The 27902-nt window shown below is 38.0% G+C and overlaps 1 pseudogene; it reads left to right on the plus strand.

Moving 5' to 3' along the window:
* The first annotated feature begins 190 nt into the window (after positions 1-190).
* On the plus strand, positions 191-11508 carry LOC113336026 (annotated as a pseudogene).
* Positions 11509-27902: the final 16394 nt, after the last annotated feature.

A 27902-nucleotide genomic window follows, 5' to 3' on the forward strand; every position in this document is an offset into this window, starting at 1 on the left:
AATCCGTGCAACGCTATAACTTGGTTTTCTTCTATCTCTTTATAAATAATAATCCATTGCATAAGAATTCCACTAATTCAACCATAAGAGGTGTGCGGGTCGGGGTCATTTTACTGACAAAGCTTCAGAGTCTTGGACTTAATTTTTTGTTGTTGTTGTTTGTTTTGGTTTAAAACTGAAATCAATACTAATGGCAATTCTTCCAATACTTGAATTGGAAGACAAGATTTTAGAAACAGTAGAACAAAATTCGATAGTAGTTATAATTGGAGAGACAGGTTCAGGTAAAAGTACACAGCTCCCTCAAATATTACACCGTAAAAGATACACAAATTCTGGAATAATTGCGGTAACTCAACCTCGTAGAGTCGCTGCTTCTCAGTTGCCAGACGAGTAACGCAAGAGCTGAATGTGCAGTTAGGTGAGGAAGTAGGGTACGCTATTAGGTTCGAAGACAGAAGAACAAAGAAGAAGACTAAGATCAAGTATCTTACTGATGGAGTTCTACTTCGTGAAAGTCTATCAGATCCAAAGCTTAAACAATATTCAGTCATCATATTGGATGAGGCACATGAGAGGAGTCTAAACACAGACATATTGCTAGGATTGGTGAAGCGATTGGTAAAAATGCGGTCAGATAATCTAAAGGTTTTGATCACTTCAGCAACATTGGATGGTGCCACGGTATCAGAGTTCTTCTGGAATTGTCCTGTTTTGACTGTCCCTTGTAAGTTGTTTCCTGTGGATATAATGTATAGTAGTGAGCGTCCAACGAGTTATCTCGATGCTTGCTTGAATAAAGCTCTCGATATACACATCCATTAACCACCAGGAGATGTTTTAATATTCATGACCGGGCAGGATGATATAGACAAAAGCGTAAAGAAGTTGGAAGAGAGAATTCAAAGTCTGGAAGAAGGATGTTGTATGGATGCTGTGATCCTTCCACTTCATGGTTCTTTACCACCCGAAATGCAGATGCGTGTGTTCAGTCCACCCCCGCAAAGCTGTAAGCGCTTCATTGTTGCAACAAACATTGCTGAGACATCTTTGATAGTAGATGACATGGTGTACGTTATCGATTCTGGTTGTAGGAGTTAAATATCGCACACGTAAATAACTACGCGAAGTGAGGAATATAACATACGCGAGGAGCATCACACACAACAAATTGAGATGACATGCCAGATGATGTCATCAAAGTCACGAGTAATTTGTGAAGAATTATACGAAGTTGTAAGTTGTGCGAAGATGAGCGAATGTGTCGCATAAAGATCCCGAAAATAAAGGGATTATTAGCTATCATCCACTATGTAAAATCCTATATAAAGGAAATAGTCATTATTTCTGGGGGATTCTAAGGTAAGTTTTGGTTTAGAAATAGAGAGAGAGAAAGTGAATTTAGGTTTACAAGTAGAATTGTTGTAATACTTGTATCCATTTTGTAAATCGACTTGAGTCTTGATAATCAATAAAGAATTCAGGATGATTACTTAGTATTGGTTATAATGGGATGTGGGATGTGGTTGTAGGAAAACCTGTAACTACATTTTCGGCGCTAGAAATCAGGGCTGGATGTTAATTCCTGTTAATAGATCTGAAATTCACAAGGGATCTATGAAGATAACAAGAGTCAACACAATTCAAGAAAGAGGCAGAGATATACAGTGTAACAACATTACTAAAGTATCAATCTCTGAGGCAGATTTTCATACGACGGTAACCGGGAGAATTCATAAAAGAAATTACGAAGGAAAGAAGATGGAAACAGTAGAGAATGAATTACCACTACAAGATTGGGAAAAGGTGAAGATTTCCTTTGCGGCAGATGAAATTCCAGAAGAAAACTTATAGCGAGCAGATCCATTGGTAATTACGGTCACATTCGAGCGAGAAAAAACTATTGCAAAACAGAGGACATTTGAAGGATGGGCGATTGATAAGAAATTGATAGATACAGGAAGTGGAGTTGATATATTATTCTATCGCACATTCAAAGCAATGGGATATGAAGATGCTGAAATGACACCTACACCCTATAACATTCATGGATTCAATAGAGCGGTTACAAAGCCAAAGGGAGAAATCATAATGAGAATATTACTGGGAGAAGTTGAAACATAACATTGTGTGTGATTGACATTGATTCACCATACAACATGCTATTGGGAAGACCACGGATACATGGATTAAAGGCGGTAGCGTCAACGTTACATCAATGCACCAGGTTTCCAATTCCAAGCAATATAGGTGAAATCAGAGGAGACATTAAGGCTGCGAATATTTGTAATCAAATAGATGTGCGAAATTATGAAGGACGAGCCAAAAAAACGAAAGGATCGATGGATAAAAGCCAAAGAACAAAGGAAAGAAGAGGAATTTCGAATATACATGATAAGAGCGAAAGAAGGAAAAGGAATACTAGGCGAAGATCCAGCGGAGGAAGGTGGACGAAGTAAAGAAATTAAGGAACCAACACCTATGGGAGAACCAAAAGCAAATTTTACCGCAGCAGAACCAACAAAAGAGATAAATATAGGAACTGAAGAAGAACCAAAAATATTAAGAATATGAACTAAAATGGATAAAGAAGAAGAGGAAAAAACAATAAGCATTCTGCGAGAGTATAATGATATTTTCGCATGGAATATGGAAGAAATGCCTGGAATAGATCCGTCTGTCGCATGTCATAAATTAGACATTAAGAACAATGTAAAGCCATTCAAGCAAAGGATAAGGAAAATTGCAACTGATTATCATCCTAAAATAGAAGCAAAACTACAAAAGATGTTAAATGCAGGAATTATAAGGGAGGAAAAATATCCAGAATGGATAGCAAATATGGTGATGGTACCTAAAAAGAACAAATGAATTAGGGTTTGCATAGATTTTACAGATTTAAACAAAGCATGCCCTAAAGACAGTTTCCCGTTACCCGACATACCTCAAATGGTGGAATCGACATCAGGGAATGATAGAGTCACAATGTTAGATGGGTACAAAGGCTACAATCAAATTCATTTGGTAGGAGAAGATCAAGAACTCACCGCTTTCTTCGCACCAGGAGGTTTATATTTTTACAAGAAAATGCCGTTTGGGTTGAAGAATGCTGGTGCGACTTATCAAAGAATGGTGCATGACGTATTCGAAAAATGGATACATAAAACATTTGAGGTCTATGTAGATGACATGCTAATTAAAAGCAAAGAGGCGAAAGATCATGTTCATGATTTGCGAGAATATTTGAACAGATGCGAACATTCAATATTAAAGTAAACCCAAAAAAATGTATAATTGGTGTATCATCAGGAAAATTCTTAGGCTATATTATATCCAAGGAGGGAATACAAGTTGATCCGGAGAAGGTACAGGCGATTAGAGATATGCCACCACCTGCGACAGTCAAAGATGTTCAAAAGTTAAATGGGTTGATAGCATCATTGGGAAGATTCATTGCAAGATATTTGGACAAATGCAAACACTTTTTCAATATATTAAAAAAGGGAACCAAATTCGAATGGACAATGGAGTGCGACAAAGCATACAAGATTATTTGGTAAACTTATCCACTATGCAAAAGGCAAAGCAAGGAGAAGAATTGTTATTGTATCTAGCATCAACATCTCATGCATTAAGTGCACTACTATTATGATCAGAGGAAGGTGTAGAAAAACCGATATATTACATAAGCAAAACATATAACTCCGCATAAAAAATTATTCAAAAATCGAAAAGCTGATTCTCGCACTGGTATATGCATCATTCAAGATTCGCCTCTATTTTCAAGCTCACAAAATTAAAGTATTAACAAGAGTACCAATTAAAAATGCAATGAAGAATTCGAAGAGGTCAGGAAGAATAGAGAGGTGGAATGCACAATTAGAAAATTATGAGATTGGCTATGGAATCTTATCTTCACCAAAATCTCAAGTTATCACCGAGTTTCTTGCAGAATTTCCAATAGAAGAAGATGAATATGTAGAAGAAATGATGGAGGTGGATGAAGAACATGGAAATCCTAATGATTTATTAACTGAGCGAAATCCAAACACATGGGAGATTTTGGTGGATGGATCCTCCAATAGAGAAGGAAATGAGATTGGTATTGTATTCATTAATTTCACCAACGGGAGCGAGAACGGCTTACTCATTCAGATTGGACTTCGCATCCACAAATAATGAAACTGAATATGAAGCAGTCGTCCACGCACTAAGATTAGCAATTGAAATGAAGATTGAGGATGCGCGAATAACAAGTGATTCCCAATTGGTAATTCATCAGATAGAAGGCACATATAGTACTAATGAACCATTTTTGCAAAAATATAGGAGATTGGTTATGGATTTAGTAATGCAAATACCAAAAATAAGTTGGAGACATATAGGGAGAAAAGATAATAAACTTGCAGATGCATTGGTTTTCATACCATCAATGTTAGTATATCCGGTCGCAAGGAATATAAAGATACAAACACTATTACTACCATCTATAGAAAAGGATGAAGAAATGAAAATAGATGTGATGATCATAGACGATGCACAAGCAGAAAATGTGAGCGAAGAGAAGGATTGGAGAACTGAGATAAATTCTTATCTAGAGAAGGGGGAATCGCCGAAAAAAAGATTAGAAGCACACAAATTAAAGAGTCGTGCGAAAAATTATGAATTAAGGGATGGTGTTCTTTATAGAAGATCATTCCTTGGACCTTCGCTCAGATGTCTTACGCGAAAGGAAGGAATCGAAATTCTAAAAGCATTACACTATGGAGATACTAGTAATCATAGTGGAGGAAGATCACTGGGATACAGAGCAAAAATACAGGGCTATTACTTTCCATACATGCATGAGGATGCAAAACAAGTTTCGAGATGCGAAGAATGTCAACGTCATGGAAAGAAGATACATGCACCTGGAGCTATGCTTAATACAACAACAAATGTGCGGCCCTTTGGAAAGTGGGGAATAGATATTGTTGGACCATTTATATCAGGAACATGACAAAAAAGATTCTTAATTGTCGCAACAGACTATTTCACTAAATGGGTGGAAGTAAAATCAGTTCAACATGTCCGCGATAAAGACATCTTCACATTCATTTTTGAAGATATCATATGCAGATTTGGCATCCCTGCACAATTGGTGTCTGATAATGGGAAGCAGTTTGAAGGCGAGAATATAACAATGCTGCTTAATACGTTCAAAATTCAAAGTGGAAAATCTACTCCTTTATATCATCAGAGCAATGGACAAGTAGAAGCTACAAATAAAACAATCGCAGACAACCTGAAGAAAAAGTTATAAGGGCACAATAAAGGATGGTGCGAACAAGTACATAATGTGGTGTGGGCTTACAGAACTACAAGAAGAGAAGAAACCAGAATGTCGCCCTTTTGTCTGACATATGGAGTAGAGGCAGTGCTACCAACAGAAGTGATCATCCCTACCACAAAAAGAGAAGCTTGGGAAAAGAATTTAAGTGCGGACTTGATCTTAACAAAGCTAGATTATTTGGAAGAAGTAAGAGAATTCGCTTTGCAGCACATGGAAAATTATCAAAAAAGACTAGATCGGGAATATAACAAGTGGGTTAAAGTAAGAGAATTCCAACCAGGCGAATTAGTTTTGCGCGAGATTCCAATATATCAAAAAGAGAAAGATGGAAAATTGGAGAAAAGCTGGGACAGACCTTACATAATAAAAAGAATAGTTGGAGAGGGAGCCTATGAATTAATGGATCCTGAAGGACGAAATATAGGCCGTAAACTAGATCGCCCTTGGAATATCCAATTCTTGAAAAAATATTATCCATAGCCACCTGCGAATCAATTCGCATGAATAAAAAGATAATATCCTGAAAGTTCATTTTTTGAAACAAGTTTGTAATGCGAATATTTCGCTTGAAAGTTAAGAAATTCTATAAAAGAAAAATAAAATCTTATAAGAAAAGGCAACAAAAATGATATTTATTATCATATTGGCTAGGAATCCGAATGTGGCGTGCACCCTAATTCGCTTATATGCAAGAGGCAATATAGTAAGACCTATCGCGCGTCATGGTCGGAAAGACCTAGAAGGCATGACTCAAGGGAAGGCTACAACGACCCCGGAACTTGAGTTGTGGAGATAATTTGGGGTGAGAAAAAAACGATGATGCCCATCCGGAAGAAACACCTTAAACTTTCATTCTAAGATAACAATCTTAGATTGAGAAACTAAGGTGAGAAAGGCTCTCCTAAGGAGTGCAGAAACTCGATCATGGCGCCGAGGTACACGGTTGAGTCAAGAGTGCCCGGGGCATCTGGAGCGTACCTTTCCACTCTTGACAAGTCCTGACTATGATGCACTAGGTCCGAAGATACCCCACCTAGGGTGCAATCTTGCTGCCATAACCCTATAGGTAGTGTATGCGAGATTGCGAAATCAACTGGTTGTTGAAAAGCCGGATGGGAAGAGCCATAATCTTAACCAGATAGAGGTAAGGTTCTTTGAAGGGGAAATCATAGGGGAAGATAAGGACGACACCCTCCATTAGGGAGCTGAATTGTGTCAAAAGACGTAAATATCATAAGGCTTTTACTCATGTGAGTATTAAGACTTCTGATATTTATGCGACAAACCTGAAGAGAAAATAATACAAGCGAAAAAGTTAAGACGAGATAAATGGGTCGATGTACTAAAATACAAAGACCTCCTGCGATCTCGTCGCACAAAAATGAGGCAAGATAAGACCTTTACATAGGAAGGCAAAATAAGACCTCCTAAGTAAATTAAATAAACCACTGATAAATTCGCACGAGTGTTTCTTATAAGAAAAATAATAAGAGGCAAGTATGGGAATTAAAACAACAATGTATTATCTTCCTTGTGATAAACAAGCTTGCAAAGATTCAAAATATGACAAAATAAAGAAGGGAAATTAAGAAAGCTTAACAGTAGCATCTTATTTAAGATAATTTTCAGACTTTAGCACTGGATTCAGGATTTTCAATCTCAGTACCGGCTTCATTAGCAGATTTCTCTGCTTGCTGAATTTCTTCATCATCTAGATCTTTTTCATCATCGCTTAAAAAGTCAAAATCACTATCGGGCTCAGGATATTCTTCATCCGCACTCACATTGCATACGGGGAGTTTTACTGCTGGAAGAGAGTTACTTGAGAGAATTTCGTCAATAATAGATTGGGAACTAGAGTGGCCTTTGCGAATAGCTGCTCTTTCGATATTTCTAGCATTTATCTCTAGAAAATTCTTATGAAATGCAAATCTTCTTCGTGCTCTGCTTCGAGACGCAGAGAGAGAGAGAGAGAGAGAGCTCAAGGTTCCCACGAGATAATTCCATATTTGCATATTCTTTGCGAACCTTGGATAATTCAGAATTCAATTGAGCAACAACAGACTGGTGCGATTTTTCAGAATCTACAAAGAATAATAAATAACCATAAATAGAAATAAAGAATTAATATTGTACGGAAAAATGCTAAGAAATCATAATAAGGCAGTCAACCCTAGCGGACTACCTTGGAAGAATTGGGAAAAAGAAAGGGTATTGTCCTTCATACTTTCCATAGCCTTATGAAATCCATCACCAACTGAACAACTGAGACGAGAGCGAATTTTCTTTTCTTCGGAGGAAAGAGTTTTATTATTCTTCTTCTTCAGAATGTCATAAGAATTCTTTAATTGACTATACTGTTGTTGAAAATGATTTTTCTTCATAGAAAGACTTATATTATTCTGAATTAGTTTCTCATTCCGGGAATTTAAATCCTTAAGCGAAGTTTCGTGCTGCTCCTTCTGTACGCGAAGAGTTCGCGTGTGGTTTTCATTTATTTCATGAAGAATTGAGTACTGATGTGAAAACATTGCTTCTTTCTTCAAGAAAGATAATTTCTCCCTAGAAAGAGTATGGATTTCTTCTGATAAAGTTTGATGAAGAAAGTCAGCATCGCGTGAGAATTTATAAAAATAAGATATTTGATCACTAAGAAAATCAATTTTTTGAGTGAGATGGTCATTTTCATGGGAAAGATTGTCAATCTGATCAAGTGAATATGAATATTGATTATTTAATTGATTTAGTTGAGACTGCAACTTCGCGTTATTCGCTTGGGTATCTTCAGCAAGGAATTGAAATTCATATCTCTCATTCGTTCGCTTATGGTTTAAATCTTAACAAATGCACGATGAAATTTACAAAAATGAACATATGCGAAGGAATACAGAATACGATAAGTGACTCGAAGATAAAAATAAATACCTCTAAGCTTTTGATTTTCGCTGCGAAGATTTTCAGCCTCAAAATTTGAAATCTGGAGTTCCCCTCTTAGCCTTTGTATTTCCTTTTCCAAAGAAACATTTTTCTGCGAAAGTTCCAATTGAGAACAACTAAATTCAAAATGCTTTTCAGCAAGCATTACGCGACGATGAGATTCCTAAAAAAGGAAAAGATGAGGATTAGTACTTGGAAATGTCATTAAAGAAGATAAAAGTTAAGGTGCGAAGGATAATTACCAGAACATCTAGAGCGACGTGGAAACTCGAGTCAATTTGAGAAAGGACCTCATCCCGTGAAGCTTTGTCAACGGGAAATTCACGAAGAAGCTTGCTCGAGGCAGAACAAGAGAGAAGCTTGCAAGGATCATCAGTTAAAGATTGGGCAGAATTGTAACGTCGAATAAAGTTTGAGTATCCAGTTTTACACTATCCAAAGCTTTTTTATTCAAAGGAAAAGAATTTAGTAAGGAAAGAGGAGGAGTAATAGAATCTGTTGGGATGACGGATTTATTTTGAGAAAGGTTCGGATGAGAGCGAGAACTAATGGGTGAAGGGAAAGTTTGATTTGCATACGATGGCGTCGCAAAGGCAACAAGAGGAGTACTTTTCATTATTTTGCTAAGAGAAAACTCCTTATTCACAGGGGATTCTTTAAAAATTTCGTCATATGTAACATAGGCATTCTCATCCATAAGAGGATTTGTTGGTGAAGGAGTAGCAAGAACATTCTTCTCAGGAGCCTGGGGAGATATATGGGTAACAAAAATATCTTTTTCAAGAGCTTGACTTATTGTTGGAATGATAGGAGGATTAATATGCGAAGACTGAACTGTGGATACAGGGACAACATCTGTAGAGCTAAACTCTAAAATAGAAAGATTTGAAGAGAGTGGTATGGGTTTGCGAGACCTTTTAACTTTTTGCTTCTTACTATCAACCATCTCAGCATCGGAAGCCTGTGAAAATAAAGTAGATAAGAAATAGAGGCAACAATATTGTTTTAAGATAATTGGATATTTCTTACTTCTTTACTGTGCGAAGTCTTCCTCTTGTGAGATTCCTTATTTGGAGATTCACTATCAAAGCTTGGTTTCTTCTTTTGCGATTCTTTATTTTCACTTGAAGAAGAGTTGGGTCTTTGCATGATTCGAAGAACGCTACTGGAAGAGCTTTTTCTGCGAAAGTATGGGAATTAGACCATATAAAAAAAACTAATGGTTAAAATAAATAATCATCATGAAGAAAAGAAACGAACCTTGATTTAGAGTTCATGGTAGAAGAACAATAGCAGAAGAAATCAATAGCAGCAACAGAAATGGGTAGTGGCAGATGAAGATGGATAGAAACAAGAGAGAGAAGATGAATGATGAAAAAGGAAGAAATTCTTGTGGACAAAACTTTAAACAGGTGAAAAGAAGTGACCAGTTGAAGACGGTTCAAGCCGTAAAAAGGAAGAAAATGGACACGTGTAGAGGAGAGCTTGAAACCCGAATAACTGTCGACAAAATAAAATGGAAAAAGATAGGCATTTGCGATTTATAAAAGGAGAATTTATCATATCGCTCACTCTGAAGAATAAGCAATATGAGAAGAGGCAAATGTAGGAGTTAAATATCGCACACGTAAATAACTATGCGAAGTGAGGAATATAACATACGCAAGGAGCATTGCACACAACAAATTGAGATGACATGCCAGATGATGGCATCAAAGTCACGAGTAATGTGTGAAGAATTATACGAAGTTGTAAGTTATGCGAAGATGAGCGATTGTATATGAGCGAATGTGTCGCATAAAGATCCCGAAAATAAAGGGATTATAAGCTGTCATCCACTATGTAAAATCCTATATAAAGGAAAGAGTCATTATTTCTTGGGGGATTCTAAGGTAAGTCTTGGTTTAGAAATAGAGAGAGAGGAAGTGAATTTAGGTTTACAAGTAGAATTGTTGTAATACTTGTATCCATCTTGTAAATCGACTTGAGTCTTGATAATCAATAAAGAATTCAGGATAATTACTTAGTATTGATTATAGTTATAGTGGGATGTGGTTGTAGGAAAACCTGTAACTACACTGGTTATGTAAAGCAAAGGCAATACAACCCATCGACGGGCATGTACTCTCTTGACATCGTCCAGATTAGCGAAGTGCAAGCTAATCAGCGTGCAGGGAGAGCAGGAAGAACACGTCCAGGAAAGTGTTACCGGTTGTACACGTCAGATATTTACCATGAGGATTTTCGCGGAGTTACAATCCCTGAAATACAGCGTTCTTCTCTTGCTGGGTGTGTGCTTTATTTGAAGTCACTTGGCCTCCCAGGTATGGATGTCCTCAAATTAGATTTCCTCGATCCACCCTCGCGTGATTCTTTAGAAGACGCTCTGAAGCAATTATATCTCATTGGTGCTGTTGATGAAAGTGGAGCAATTACACAAGTTGGAAGAACAATGTCTGAGTTGCCACTAGAACCTTCACTTTCAAGAACCTTGATCGAGGCAAACGAGTGTGGTTGCTTGTCACAGGCACTGACTGTTGTTGCTACGATATCAGCAGAAACATCCTTTCCACTGTAAGGTTATCGACAAGAAGAGGAAACATGCTCATTCAGTTTTACCGGACGCTTCTGGATGGGGTGATCACATCCAGTTGCTGCAAGTGTATGAAGATTGGGATCAAGCCAGCTATGATCCGCGTTGGTGCGCAGACAATGACTTGCAGGTACGAGGAATGATTTTCACCAAGGATGTCAGGAAACAATTGTCTCAAGTAATGCAGAAAATAGCAAAAGGGCCATTGGATGTGCAAACAAAACAAGAAAGCCAGCAAGATTATAAGAACTTGAGGAGGGCACTGTCCGTAGGTTACGCAAGCCAATAGGCCGAGCTTGTTAAGGTACACCCATCATCAGTGTTGAAGCCAGAGGAGGACGGAATGCTACCCAACTATGTCGTGTACCATGAACTCATTGCTACATCTCGTCCTTTCATGCGCAGTGTTTGTGCAGTGGAGGTGTCATGGGTGGAGCCAATCTTACAGAAACTTAAGAAAGTAGATGTAAACAAGCTTAGTGGTGGACTTGCAACTCCAGAAGACACTTCACGGGGACATTGTGTCTCAGATCTTCCAAAGAAAGAAGCGGACGACTGCAACAGTAAAATTCTAGCAGCCCGAGAACGTTATCTTGTTCGACAGTTGAAGAAAAAGGTTGGTGCTCCAAGAAAAGTTCTTATGTAGTTCCTTCAACACGCCCCCTAACGTGTAGCTTCGTTGGGTCTAACACGTGGACCTACATTGTGTGGTGACCGTCGGACCTACTCACACACGGGCCTAGCTTTGATACCAAATTAAAGTATACGGGCATCCAATTCAAAACCAATTGGCAATGAGTGGAGAGGCCCTTCCATATTATATTTTAAGTTATTAAGGAGACATTAATAGTGTGGGACTATTATCCTCAACACTTCAAGAGAGGGTTTGTAGTCCTGTAGTTTACAGAGATAAGATGTTATAGTATTTTTGCAAGTGTAGTATCCTGCTTAGAATATAACAGAAAAATTTAAGATTTTGCTCTAAACATTTAGTTGGCTTACAAGCTGTTTCAGCCACTTAATTAACTCTTAAAATAAACATCCAGACTCACAAACTTCAATAGAAAAGAACATAGTAAATTACAATTAGGAGAAGCAAGGAAAACCTAGTGAGTTAAGAAAGATCTGACAGAACAATGCGATCTAACTTTTCAATGGCATGACTTTTCCTACTGCATCATGTGCAAAGTCCTATACCATAACTTCAAATCCCTTTCATTCTGCTGAGCTCTTGGGTTTTCAATTCCAGTTGCCTCTTCAGATAATCGCGTTCGTGGCGTAGTTCTTGGTTCTGAAGCTCTATACATAAGATTTTCACTCTAATCCTGCAAATCTTTTTCAATAAGTGCATAAACTTGGTTCTTTTTTTCAGATGGATCTCCATAATAATTCAAATGGAGAGACAAGGAAAAATGAAAACAAAATGAAGAATGCAACCACTGTCCGCGACTCTCTGCATCCATATTTTTATACGTGCATTGGAGTGGATACGGACATATTAGTATTATTTTTCATCCGTAAGTTATTTATTTCAAAAGTTGAGATTATATTTCATTAAACAACAATCTCTTAGTTATTGCGTTTCTATAACTGACAATATTAGGCCGCTGCTGGCTTTTAGTTGAGAACTGTATTCCTTTTTTCATCAAAAAACTGAAGAGGAAGCATCACCTCCTTTATGCATATATAGGAGGAGTAGGGGCAGGGTAGGGTCTCGTCCAATAATGCGAACTGTAATCCAGCAAATCTTTTTCGATAAACTTGGTTCTTTTATGAAAAAAGGAAAAATGAAAATACAACCACTGAACCACTGTCTATGACTCTTGCATCCATATAAAGATTAAAGATCAGTAGGTAGATAATTCACCCTCATTATGGAATTAATGTGGGACTAAGTTATTGAATTTCTGAGGCAGATAAAAAAGAATAGAACAAAGGCTTCTATGATTATTTTCTAGTAGTAAATACAAAAAAAAAACTGATAATTCTATAAGGCTTTAATGGTCATTAGCCCCCACCACCGACCTAACTATTAATTCGATGATGTCTTTATCTTCTTAAGTGCTAGTACTAAATTAGTTTAGATGCATTGTATTAGGATGAAAAATATTATCATGTGAGGTTAAATTATGATTTGATTCCATATTACCCCAAAACTTAAACCATCGGCATGAGGGAATTCAATTTTCCCGCTACTTAGTGTCAACTGTCAATTATGAATGACCATGCAAAACTGAAAATTTCTTGAAAGCTAGCCGCGCATTAGAATCCTCATTTTGAAAGCTAGCAGCATTGTAAGCATGATAGTTATGTCAATTACTTGGATGAGTGCTTGAGGTCTATGTTCAATTAATTAGAGCAGGAGATTTATCATTCTAGATCAACTGATGAAATCAAAAGATATATTTTATTCCCAAAAGAAACACTAATCTGATCTCAGTATTAGATAGACATACTACATAATAACAATTTTTTCCTTACTAGTACTACTAGCCTACTAGGGTATATCTTTGATTGTCTTAATAATATACGTCGCAGAAACAGCTCCAAATATAATTAGTGCCAAATTCATTGTACGATTTGTATTATAGGACGACTCCACACTTTTTCCAAGCCATCTTTCAAGGTCCTGCGTGAAAGAGCTTGGATTCTGAGCAAAAGCGCAAATTCGAATAACGCTGAGCATCAATCCAAATCGCTCTACAATTGCTCATAGAAGGAGATAGCTTTAGTTGCCGAATCACTTGCATTGACAGCAACAAGGCTTTCCTTATAGATAGTAGCCTTAGCAGAATTCAAATCAAAATTTATTCCTTCTCCGAAACCAAGATCCTCAAACTCACTGGTAATAGAGTTGTAACATAGCACAGTTTTGTTGTTCAATAAACCAAACTTGTTGGAAAAATACAGTTTTATGTGAATAAAAATTAATAATAAAACGGTTTTTCCAAAAATAAAAAACACCTTCCAAATTTATCTCTTAATTTTTTACGAGATAAGTTTATCTTATATATTTTGGATTTGGGTTAGGGTTTTATATAAGAAGAACCTCTTTTTTATTGTTGTTATAAACAAAGAACTTCTTCTTCGTCTTCCATGTTTTTTGATACTGAGGGTTTAAGTTCTTTTCATGTGTTTTCCGCTGCTAAGTTCTAGATAGAATAAGGTTTGAGTATGCTCTTCAAACTTTATTGAGATTGTTGTATCTTGGAGGCAGATGTCCAGTAGGGCTATAGCATCATCCTTTTTGGAGTGTAGCAGGGCATTCTTGTCTTAAGGACAATATGTTGAACATGCGCCTTAATCCACCATTACTTGTTAATTTCTTCTTTCTATGGTGTTTGGCAGGATGTTCAAGACATCAACAGTTGACTAAGGAGAAGACACAAAAAATCAGATAAGTGCCTCTTATATTATTTAGTTGTTTGATCAATTATTAATTGTTATTCTCCATCAATCTTAAGACAAGAATTTTTTTTTGATAATAACAATTAAAAACTGAACTGGGTAATTAGGACCAGTAAAGCTGAGTGTCGACCTTGTTTTTTATAAATCTAAAGATTTTTTTTTAACCCTAAGAAGAAGATATCCTTGTCACGTATCTGTATACAGTGGGTGGTTATCATCTCATTATTGATGGAAGTTTGATAGAGATCGAGTATCTTTTGCATCCTTGTTTGGACAATATTATCAAACATGTTAGTATGTGATAAGAACGCACCAAACACTTTGCGTCTAGTAGTTGTTCGATCCCTTTCCTGTCAGAAATTGTTCTCATACATATTTGAAATCATAAAATTTATTTTTATATCTCTTGATTGATATGTCACAAGTAAATTTTCTGATCGGTTTCATGATAATATTTGGTAGGCGGGTCAATCTGATAATGCTTGTAATAAAGCAAGTAAAGCTGTTGGAGCATGTGTTTATTGTCGGTGTTGAAGCGTCCTCGGCTTACAGAATCATTTGATGGTCCAGGGACTGTCATAGATGCAACCTTAAACACCGACTTGTATGAGAGTGATATACTGCCTTTTGGTGGAATGGATACAGATCAGATGCTCTTACCTTTTATGGGTTTTCTTATTTTGATAATGTTAATCCACCTACACCATCAGCTACAGAAGAGTTTGCTGTCCAATTTCAAAATTTTGAATTAGTGGTAAATTTGAGCATCTGTCAAAAGCCGAAGCCATGTTGACATTATCTTCAGAATTAGAGCCGTTGAAACAGCTTCAAGAGAAAAAGATGACAATAGTAAGCTATCAACATAGCTAGCACCTACACGAAGGCGTCGGTATTCCGAAATCCGACATGATACGCATGCTAAAGAGATGACAAGTGAATGCGGGAAAAATTGGCATTTGCGCTAGGAGTAGGTCCTTGTGTTCCTTCCATTAGAACGACTTCACCTCAGGTACAAAACCAAGGGTCGTGCCATAACGGAATAGCTAGAGTATTCCGTACTCTACTTTACTGTGCTAGGTGTCACACAGGAAAGCATATAATAACCGTGTTACGTCCAAGGCTAAGACGTATGATTAAGACCTCCATTTAAATTAGCTACGACTCTGGAAGCATTAATGGAAAAAATGTGTTGTGGGGTTATATGATATTAAGTTTTTTTTTTTTGGAAATGACTTGGTGAACTGCCACTAGAATTGGGGTTCCATACCAAGCTTCAGTATCGGTTACCGGAAAGTTTCCACAGAAGTTTATTGCTTTTATTGTAGTTGTCGTTGTAGTAGTGATACTTCTTGCAGTCATCTTGGTATTGGTTTCCATAAGAAGTATATATAAGTGGAAAGAAGACGAGGAAGAATATTCTGTAACATGGAAGGTGATACAGCAATTAAGAGATTAGTTGACTTTCTGAATCAAAAAATTTTGTCCGTTTTGATTCGGAGTGGTGACTGTGGAGAAGTATACAAGGTTTCCATTGATCATCCAGATAAGTCTAATATGGTTAAGAAGTTGTTAAGAAAGGAAATAATTTCTATATCTAAGTCAAGAGATGTGCATAGAAGGTCCAGGACTATATTTTGCTGGTTGATTTTAGTTTAATTGGTAAGTCATTTCCAAGCTAGATCCCTAGTTGAAATTTGAAGAGCTGTGTTAGATGACAGGCAGGAATGCACTTTAGAACCGTGTAAGGTCTGAGGCTAAGACGCAGACAATGAACTCCTATTGGATTACCGGGGCTCTAGGAGCATGATCTACTAACGAATGTGCTGTGGACTATACTACTGAGTTTGATATACGTCCAGTTGTCATATTAATGGTTTGTGGAGCTTGCATATTTTTAATTTCATATCCAGTTTCCGCAGCATACAGGTAGTGAACGATTGAACTGTTATTGTTCAAGTTCTACCTTAAAGTGTGAGATTATTTCTGAAATTGGACCATATTTTTTGATTAAATAATCTTTATCACTAACCTTGGTTATGAGTTTAAGTTAATCAGGAAAATAAGTTTTTGTGCAAAAAATGAGGGGATGGATATGGGAACTGAAACACCATATTGTGCGAATCAAAAATTGCATTCTTCCTCAACAGTATCTTGCAAAGGTACCGCGGAGCTCGACGGTATGAGTAAGTTAACATGCAAATGTACTGTGGAACTCGTTTCAGGTACCAACCTAATCTAAAGAGATGTCTTTGATTGCATTTTTATTTTGAGACTATTGGAATCTTTTCTTGAAATAAAAATTGATAACGTAGGGTTAACAGTCCTAATGCAAGTCTTGTATGTGACCTTTATAATGATACTCCTTAGAACAATAACATTCTAAATTGTGCCGAGATTTTCAACTGGACAAGGGATGAGCGTCATCTTTCCATGATTAGTTAATGTAGTTGCTGGGAATCTGCACTTATTCAAAGCAAGCGCTAAGCTTTACATAGTTTTTAAGACATGTTTTCAAATGTGGGGATAAGATCTATGATGGGAGGTTTTGAAGTTAGCAAAATTCTGTTGTCAATAGATTTTGAAACCATGATCTCTAGGGTGTCTATCTTACTACAGAAACCTAGATGTTTTCCCAGGAAAATCCTGTTTTAGCTCTCTTTGTATTTTTTAAGAAGAGAGGAAGTCAGTATTGAGACTCGACTTAGAGAGTATCGTTGAAGTCGAACTTTAGACTAATATTGAGACTTCATAAACTCATGTAGAGTGAGTTCTGGACAGTAGAGCACGTTACCATAATTCATTAAAATCACATTAATTTAATTATGTATAACTGTGTAATGATACCTAACTAGATGTTGAGAAAGTATTCTTGAAAGGCTAATCATATGCGGGACAAACTACAAGGTTTGGAGAAAATGAAGTCTACCTGATGCGACCTGATTTTACACATATAGTTTGTATGAGCTTAGATACTAATCTTATTGATTGCATCTATTATGATATATCTTGTGGTATGATAAACATGTTTTACATCTACTAATAAAACCGTGTTGTTTAAGATTTGACAGGAAACTAATGTGCGCTTGACGTGGTCTAAAGGATCAGTACGTAATCAAAAGAAATTTTGAGGATATTGTTTCCGTCTAAAGTGTTTAGTATGTGTTTTAAAACATATGTGCATATCGGCGTTTATCTTGGGAAATCGCAGGGATGCTCTGACTAGAGGTCCAAATATTGGAATGCATGAGGTACATATTTGATTACAAATATGTGATATATATTGCACTAACCTTAATTTTGAGGTAGCTATAAAGAATGTACTGGTGAATAGTATATGTATTTTTTATATGATTTACAACCACCTGTGAAATATGTGATATTTATGATTTGACTGAAAGACCAAGTTAGTTGATATGATCTAGAGGATCGAAGAGAACCAGAAGATATTCTGAAGGAAATGGTCTTTTTCAAACTTCATGCATTTAATGTCTGTTGTAAATGTGCAGTATATCAGGTGTATAAAATTACCCTTGTATCTCAAGAGAATTACAAGAGAACAACTTGGATGATCTGATTAGAGACTTGTCATACTTGAGGTACATCTTAAATTGTGTATGTAATACATATTGTACTGACCTTAAGAGATGTTGTTGTTTCAGGCTATGGAAAAATCTTAGCCTATGTGTGTATCCTCTTAAGGAGTGTCTGTCTAAGGAAGTCCTTAGAACAGACAAGATGAACTTGTATTTTGAAGAAATCAAAGTTCGTGTACTTTAATTCAAGCATAAGAGGAAGACGAATGATTACTAAGATGCTTTTTAGAAGATATTCCTCTGTGACCGAAGCCTATGGCCATCATTGCATAAAATAAGGATTACCTGATATTTAGAATGATTTTACCGAGATGCTTTTTAGACGAATGATTACGAATGATTACCTGATATTTAGAATATAAACATAGTCGTTCGAATAGATCCTCCACCACCTTGAGGCCTTCATCAGAAAGCAAATAAAACTCAAGTTTTCGCACGTGTTGGCAGATGAAGGTGCTTCCTAGCTTGGAGTTGTTGTCGTCCACCGTAGTAGTAGTGGTGCCATGACAATGTGTGAAGTGAGATGATCGAATGAGGGCATGCCATGATCTACACACATATTTGAATCGCAACAGAGATCGTACAGGGAGCCATATCAAAATTTGAAAAATTACATCTTCCGGCAGAACGAGAGTAGCCATGGATCGTACGTCCTAAAACCACAACAACGAACCACAGACGTTAGTTAAAACCAATGAATGGATGGTTAGTCCTTAAACACTTAATAATAACATTGGTTGATTATGTATTTATATATAATAGAATATATATTATCTTCATTACGTTATTTGGAATAAGGAGAATTATCTCCAACATAATTCCAGTATTCTCATGATATATTATGTATTTTATATAAATAATATTCCTGGAGAACATTATTCTCCAAGGACATTATCATCGGATGGTATCAGCCACCCATCGATTCCTTTTCTAAAAACTTTAAACAATGGCAGGAGAAAAGAAATCTCTTCACCCGGCTTTTGCCGTCACAAACATCAAAAATCTAATCCCTATTATCCTTGATATCAAACAAGATGAATATTCATCTTGAGTTTTTCTTTTTGAGCTCCATCTCCAAGCACACGGATTGCTTTTTCTCATTGATGGTTCAAAAAAACCTGCAGATATTGATGCCGTCATCGAAAAACAATTAGATGCTCTCTGTCGTCAATGGATGTTCGCAACCATGGCCAAGGATTTTCTGCTTACCGTACTCAAGAAAGGAAAAACTGCAAAGGAACTTTGGGATCACCTTAAGACTCTCTTTCAAGACAACAAAGGAAGCGGTGCTGCACATCTCGAAAGTAAGTTTGTCAATCTCAAATTTTCTGATTGTGCTAGTGTTGATGATTATTGTGACAAACTAAAATCACTGTCCGATCGCTTGAGTGATCTTAATTTTCCAATGAACGACAAACAACTTGTTATTCAATTGGTTAATGGTCTTCCGGAGGAGTACAACACCATAGCCCTGTTTATACAGCAGTCCATGCCTACCTTTGATGCTGCAAGATCTCAACTCCGCACTGAAGAGATCCGTCGAACACAGATTTCAATCGCCGCATCTCTAACTGCCCTAGCTGCTACTTCTCCTCCAATGAACAGATCACGTTCTCATCAACACTCTCACAAACGCGGTCAAAAATCCCATTCTGGAGACAGACGTACTGGACCAAGCCCAACTACGTCCTCTACTGCAAGCCCATCACTGTTGCCAACCCCAACTGGACTGCGTCCCTCTATGCCTAGATACCCACCATAATGGCCACCTTATTGGGCCGTCCCACCCTGCCCCTATCTTACCCAGTCTCCTTGGCAACCATTTGAGCATAACCGCAGACCACCCAACAACAATTCTCGCAACAGCAAACGTGGTATTTCTCCTAGAAGCGGCCGTGGACAGGCATACCTCATTCCTACAACTGAATCATTGCAACCAACGGACATTGCTGAGGCATATAGCTCCATGCATCTCCAACAACCTGATGATGTTTTTTACATGGACATCGGTGCTACTTCGCATCTTACTGCTAATTCAGGTACTTTACATATCGTTTTCAATTCTATTAATGTACGGTCCATCCTAGTTGGCAATGGCAATAGTATTCCAGTTACGGCTAGTGGTACCAAGCTTATAACTCTTCCTTCTCACACCCTTCAACTCAAAAATACTCTTGTTGTTCCCGATATCATTAAAAACTTAGGTTTTGTTCGTAAGTTCACTACTAATAATCGTGTTTCTGTTGAGTTTGATCCTTCTGGATTTTCTGTGAAGGATCTGAGTTCGAGGAAGATTATCCTTCGATGTGATAGTTCCGGGGAGCTCTACCCTATCACCAACTCTGCCATGACACCTACAAAATCGTTCCAGTCTTCACCCATTTCCCTTGCTGTTTTCTCGCCAGATATTTGGCACAGTCGCCTTGGCAAGGCCATTTTAGATGTCTTACGCAAAAATAATTTTATTCATTGTAATAAGAATAATTCTTCTCAACTTTGTCACTCATGTCAAGTTAGTAAACATGTTCGATTTCTATTTTATGAATCTAATTCCATTACTTTTGCACCTTTTGATATCATACATAGCGATTTATGGACCTCTCCATTACATGTCGATACCGGTTTTCGATATTACCTTATATTGCTTGATGATTTTACCAACTACATATGGGTCTACCCTTTGAAATTCAAGTCCCAAGTTTATAGCAAATTTTTGGAATTTCGTTCTTTCGTTCAAACTCAATTTGAACGCAAAATAAAATGTTTTCAATGTGACATGGGCCGTGAATTTGACAACTCTTCCTTCCATAGCTTTGCTCGTGACAGTGGTCTTGTTTTTCGTTTCTCTTGCCCCCAAACTTCATCCCAAAATGGCAAGGCCGAACGCATGATACGACGTGTCAATGATATTACCCGTAGTATTATGTCTCACGTTTCCGTTCCCCCCAAATATTGGGTCTACTCTCTTCTTAAGGCAGTTTATTTACATAATCTTCTACCCACCAAAGTCCTTAATTTTCACTCTCCAGTGTCTATTCTTTATCAACGACAACCAACGTATGACCATCTCCGTACTTTTGGTTGCCTTTGTTATCCCAATCTCTCATCCACAATTCCTCACAAACTTGCCCCCCGTTCCACTAAATGTGTCTTTCTTGGTTTTCCTCTCAACCACCGTGGGTACCGCTGCCTTGATCTTACCACAAACAAAATAATTATTCCTCGTCATGTAACTTTTGATGAAAATGTTTTTCCCTTCACAAATATCCATCCAAATGCTTCTCCTAATGACGAGTCTCCCCCTTCCCATCTTATTCATCCTTCTTATAATCTATCTTACCCATCTACTGTGACTCCCGCACAACAACCAACTTTCACTTCCACTGGCCCGTACACTCCTCCTCACCGTCAGTCCAGCTTATCTTTTGAAACAACAATTCAGGCCCCCCAATAAACTCCTGTACATCATTCACCACATATTTCCAACTCTGCGTAACCTACCCCACGACCTTTCACCTTCTCTTCTCTGCGTCAGTTACACATCCTTGCTGGCCCACGTCTGTCAGCATACACTCCTCCTCCACGTCGTTCCCAACTTCTGTCCCACTCTGTGTCAGCTACAGACTCTGTTCAACTTCCCTCCTCACGTCAACCAACTACCCCCTATCTGTCCTCTCCTAATCAGCTGCAGACAGAACTCCACCTCCTACTGTCCCCCTGACACCACAACCTGCCCCCTCCACTGTTACTGCAAACCCACCCACTACCGTCCCTACACCCAATACTATATCCACATCTCCACCTCCCACCACTTCTCGCCCAGTAACTAGAGCTTCCCGTGGCATTTACAAACCAATCCACCGACTCAATCTTCATGTCCAAACTTTACGCCATATCTCTCCAATTCCTCGCTCTCACTTATATGCTCTTAGGGATATAAATTGGAATGCCACCATGAAAGATGAGTACAATGCTATGTTGAAAACTAATACGTAGGAGATTGTACCAAGACCACGTGATGCTCATGTTATTCGTTCCATGTGGCTTTTTCGCCACAAATTTAATGCCGATGGTTCTTTGCAGCGACACAAGGCTCGTCTTATTGCTAATGGTAAATCTCAGCAGGTTGGGGTTGATTGTTTTGAAACGTTTAGTCCGGTTGTAAAACCTGCTACTATTCGTACTGTTCTTACTATTGCTACTTCGCGTTCTTGGACAATTCATCAGCTGGATGTCAAGAATGCTTTTCTCCATGGTGATCTGACCGAGACAGTTTATATACATCAGCCTCCGGGATTTGTTGACCCTGATCACCCTGATTACGTATGTCGACTACGCAGATCCCTATATGGTCTCAAGCAGGCTCCTCGGGCGTGGTTTCAGAGGTTTGCCAAGTTTATTACTAGTTGTGGTTTTCGTGGTAGTGTGTGTGACCCATCTCTCTTTGTTTATCAATCCGGTTCAGATACGGTATATTTACTGCTATATGTTGATGATATTGTTTTGACTGCCTCTAACAATACTCTCCTACACCGCTTCATTGATTTGATGAAGCGGGAATTTTCCATGTCTGACCTTGGACCACTGCATCATTTTCTGGGTATTACTGCCACTCGATCATCTTCAGGGTTATATTTGTCACAGTCTTTATATTCTCAAGACATCATTGCTCGTGCCTTATTGACACAATGTAACCCAGTGGCTACTCCGGTCGATACCAACTCCAAGCTCAGTGCTACTTCAGGTCCTGCGATTAAGGATCCTACTCTATACAGAAGCCTAGCTGGAGCTTTACAATATCTCACATTCACCAGGACGGACATCTCATACGCAGTTCAACAGGTATGCTTATTCATGCATGACCCTCGAAAGCCTCACATGCAGGCCCTCAAGAGGATTATTCGCTACCTTCAGGGCACAATTCATCACGGTTTGTTTATCTCGGTCTCCACTACTTCTGGTTTAACAGCATACTCTGATGCTGATTGGGCGGGATGTCCTGATTCTCTCCGTTCTACTTCGGGTTACTGTGTCTTTCTTGGTGACAACCTCGTCTCCTGGTCATCCAAACGTCAGGCTACAGTTTCTCGTTCCAGTGCTGAAGCTGAATATCGAGGGTAGAAAATGCTGTCGCTGAAACTACATGGCTTCACAACCTCCTTTTAGAGCTTCATCTTCCTCTACAACGTGCTACTATCATATATTGTGATAATGTGACTGCGATTTATATGTTTGGAGACCCTGTTCAGCATCAACACACCAAACATGTGGAAATCCATATACACTTTGTATGTGAACGCGTTCGTATTAGTGACATCCATGTTCTTCACGTCCCCTTTGAAAACCAGTATGCTAACATCTTCACCAAGGGTCTTCCTCGTTAGCTATTTGTTCGTTTTCGGTCTAGTCTTAGCGTTTGCTCTTCTCCCGCTCAGACTAAGGGGGTGTAATAGAATATATATTATCTTCATTACCTTATTTGGAATAAGGAGAATTATCTCCAACATAACTCTTGTATTCTCATGAGATATTATGTATTTTATATAAATAATATTCCTGGAGAACATTATTCTCCAAGGACATTATCATCGAATCCAAGAATATAGAACGTACATAAAAATAGAGTTCTAAGTTGATGAGCAAACCTACCTAGTCCTAAAGAAAAACTAAATCGTTCCTACTAAACACAACTCCCCTAGGCCATGCAACTAAAACCCTACGTACGCTCCTACCCGACGTGTTTTTGATTTGTTTTTTTATCGATCAAGCTTACGAGTTTCGATCTCACCAAAATAAAGCATTACTACGTACAAACGATTTTTTGGGGACCATGGTTTTTTTGGGGGGACCATGGTTCTATTTTGGGTAAATACATTAGAAGTAATTCTAGGTCACCCCATACTAGTTATTTATTTAATACCTAATCTACCCTCTTAATTAATTTAGGTTATGATTAGTGAATGATTTAGTTAAAAACAATTAGTGAGATTAAATTAAAAGATGGGTTTATTATTAGTTGAGTAGAATTATTGTGAGAGTAGAGTTAGAGAAGATGAAGGAGAAAAACATGGAAAATAAAAAAAAATTCCAATTCACCCCCTTTGAGTATTCAAGTGATGAAAACTCATCTGATTCTTCATCTCCATCCTCTCCTAGAATATTTGTTAATCTTCAAAATGATCCGGATTTGGCTCATTTCTTAGATGGTGATTGTATTCTTCCCCAAAATGAAACTCAAGATGAAAATGATGGATTTTATCAACCACAACCGGAGGAAGAGTATTTGGGTGAACAGGTATGCTCCAAACTTAGATAATGTATGTTGAATTGGTAAAAACTTCCCCAAAAATGTAAATTCTTGAACTGGATTTTGCACAGTTCGGTTACATTATATGAAGAACATGTAACCGAACTGTTCTGAAGGTGTAGTTCGGTTGCCTTGTGAGATGAATAAGTAACCGAACTCATTTGAAGATGTAGTTCGGTTACTTTATCCAAACACGCAGGTTACCGAACTCCACATTAATGGAAGTTCTGAGATGCAGTGTTATGTTCGGTTGGTTCGCAACTAACCGAACTTTACGTAAAAATAAATTTTAACTAAGTGTATACAGTTCGGTTGGTTCGCAAACGGCATGTACCAACTATCTAACCGAACTATGTTTAATAAGTTCGGTTGTTTCGCAAACTTGAACCTAACATCATAACCAATCGAACTTAACAAACAAAAAAAATCTGAAGTTCCGGTGTCTAGTTCGGTTATCTACATAAAATACAAAGTAACCGAACTCTGTTCCTTTTATTAGTTCGGTTGTTGCGATAAAATTCACATGTTACCGAACTCGGTTCCTTTTATTTGTTCGGTTTCTTTGCAACTTGCTTAACCAACCGAACAATGAGTTCGGTTTCCCCGATAAAATTATTATGTGACCGAACTTATTTGTGATTGCATTGATGTTGTTACATTTCTTGTAGATGGAATCACAAACTATACCAATGCATGATCAATCTTCTCCGATTGGTATGTTGTTCGAAGATACATCTACTCACTATGCGAATGAGTTGGTATTTGACTTATCTATTGATACGAAGAATTGGTCTAGAGAACATGCCAAGAGAGTCAATTGCGTCTTGGTTTTGAATGGAAAAGAAAGCAACACTCGTTTTGAAATGGTTTGTGAGAGAAGTGGAGATCCCGATGTTAGTCACAAGAGGAAGGGTTATGAGTATAAAGGAAAGACGGCGAGGAAGAACACAACGTGCTCAAAGAAAATCAAATGTCCAATCAAGCTAGTATTTAGCAAGAGCAAATTAACGACGAAATGGTTTCTAGCTATGGATAAGGTGGTAGGTCGTGATAACCACCCTCTTCCAGATGATCTTGAAGGGCATGGAATGGCCGCAAGGCTCACTCCTCGAGAAATGGAAAAAATAGCCGAGTATAGGAAATTGTGTATTCCACCTTCCACAATGCTTCGCTTATTAAAGCAAGATAACCCGAGTAACGTATCATCTTTGTACACCATTTACAATGGAATTGAGACGATTAAAAGGAATGAATGGAATGATAGAAAAGTAATGCAACAATTATTTTTTTGGCTCAAGAGAAAGGCTACGCGGTTCAAAAGAAGGTAGGTCCGGAAGAAGAAATAACTCATCTCTTCATTTCCCATCCGAAGAGTGTTCAATTGGCTCAATCATTCCATGATGTTCTTATAATGGATTGCACTTACAAGACAAACAAATACGATATGCCATTGTTGAACATTGTTGGTCGTACGTCGACGAAGTCACCGTTTACCGTTGCTTTTTGTTTTCTAAAGGACGAGCAAGAACCAAGTTACACTTGGGCGCTACAACAAGTGAAGGCGATCTACCGAGATGATGAGATTCCCGGGGTTATCGCGACGTACAATGACGTAGCATTGATGAACGCAATAGAGAAAGTCTTCCCATTAGCACATAATATGTTTTGTACATTTCATATATGGTGCAATGTGATGAATAGGTGCAAGCCTCAACTTTGTCCACCTAAGAGGAAAGGATTGGAAGAGATTAGTAATCTACCGGAAGATGAACAAGCGGATGCAAAAGAGGAATTCGATAAACAATACGCCATAAATCATGCTAAATGGGTTGCCTTCTTCGGGGAATGGGAGGCATTGACTTGGTCTCTCACCGAAGAATAATATTATCTAAATCTTGCCAAATTTAGAGAACATTGGTCTAGCCCCGAATATCCGGAGGATATAATAACATATGTGGTGGAGCAATGGTTGGAACCGCACAAAGAGCGCTTCGTTTATGCTTTTACCAACAACTATAAACACTTTGGGAATCAAGAGACAAGTTTGGTAGAATCGGCTCACCACCGGTTGAAGAAAAATCTCTTCGGTGAGCTGACGTTTTTTCCTAGTTAACTGAACCTGCATCTGGATGTTTTGGCATGTTTTCGTTTTTGTTCAACCCCTGAGTTCGGTTACACTGCACATCTGCGATATAACCGAATGCTGAGTTCGATTACACCGTATTTTTTTGTAGGTCACCGAACTGTTCAGTTCGGTGACATGCCGTTTTTTCCTTGTTAAACGAACCTGACTATGGATGTTTTGTCATGTTTTCGTTTTTGTTCAACCCTTGAGTTCGGTTGTAGAGGTCTGTTTGTTCTCGAGTTTCCATCGGCTCTCCACTACGGATTTTTGCCATCAATTTCTTCAACAATTTAGAACTTGCCTTCACCTTTTCTCATCAAAAACATAAGTCACTATTATTTTTCAATATTTTATAACGTTTTGAAAAACAAAAATAAGAGTAAATATCTTACCGCCGAATTCCACAAGATCAAGGCCTCATCACCACACATAGGGGTAGGCTTCATAATCTTCTGAGCCTCTTTCTCCATTGCCGTCGCTTTTGCTTTATCAGCACGGGCTTGTTGGACATTGTTTATTACACGAGGATGAGAAAAATGTTCATACCATTCCATATATCCATCGTCAGCGGCATTTGGCTCATCAAACGAATCTTGTAACTCTTCGACTGGAACAAGATAATCCCCAAAGTTCTTCCAGTGGTCCACTGATGGAGCAGGATCGTATTTGGGGATGAAATTCTTCTCGTTGTTCTTAGTTCCGGCCTTCTTTACCTTGAAGTTTTCCACTTGTGGGAGACTTTGGACACAAGAAAGTTGTCTAAGTACTCTTCGAGGATTATACACTGTACAACCCCCAGGATAAAACAACGGTCCATTATAACCCGCAGCAGGTGAGAAATCAATAACATCAACATCCTCCTCGTCTTCATCTGATGCAATGCTGTAAGGATGGAAAACCACATCTTCCACTGTTAACTTATCCAATGTCTCCCTCAACTCCAACACCTTTTTTTTCTTATTCTTTTCCTGCGAGTTCAAAAATTCATATTTACCAGCTGTAGGCTTCCCATAAGGCCAAGGAGTGCCAGCATTAGACAATTGCAGTTTAGGGAAGTGGTTGTACACCCAAACCTATAAGAAGAGGCAAAAAATAATACATTCGCAATATGATTAGTAACAATACACATTCATTCACTTATATATTGAAATACACAAACGATAATTTAACGGGGTACCTGAACAAGGGTGTATAAGCCTCCAAAATATAGACTCCTAAGCCTCGAAGATTTTCTGAGTTCCACTTGAACGAATGAAAGAACCGCAATGCCCCAAGAGTAGTTGTTCACCTCATCCAAGGGGTCCAATAGCTGGAGGTAATGAGCATTTACCACGTGGCCTGAAGTGTCAGGGAAGAAGATGGTTCCAAGTTGATATACAAAATAAGCAGTCACATGGTGCTTAGTCTTCTCCTCTGTCATCACCAACTTTCCTTGAGCAACCAAATCTTTCGTCCTTGAAAACTCATCAAACAAGGTTTTGAGCTTGATCTTTTTCAATTTCTTCTTGTACGTGCGGTCTTCCTCAAACTCATTATACTCATCACCTTCCTTAAGCTCTTTGTTAGCTCGCCTAAACTCACATTGTTCCTTTTTATCGCTCCATCCT

This window comes from Papaver somniferum, unplaced genomic scaffold (genome assembly GCF_003573695.1).
Source record: "Papaver somniferum cultivar HN1 unplaced genomic scaffold, ASM357369v1 unplaced-scaffold_150, whole genome shotgun sequence".
In the NCBI taxonomy this organism is placed as follows: Eukaryota; Viridiplantae; Streptophyta; class Magnoliopsida; order Ranunculales; family Papaveraceae; genus Papaver; species Papaver somniferum.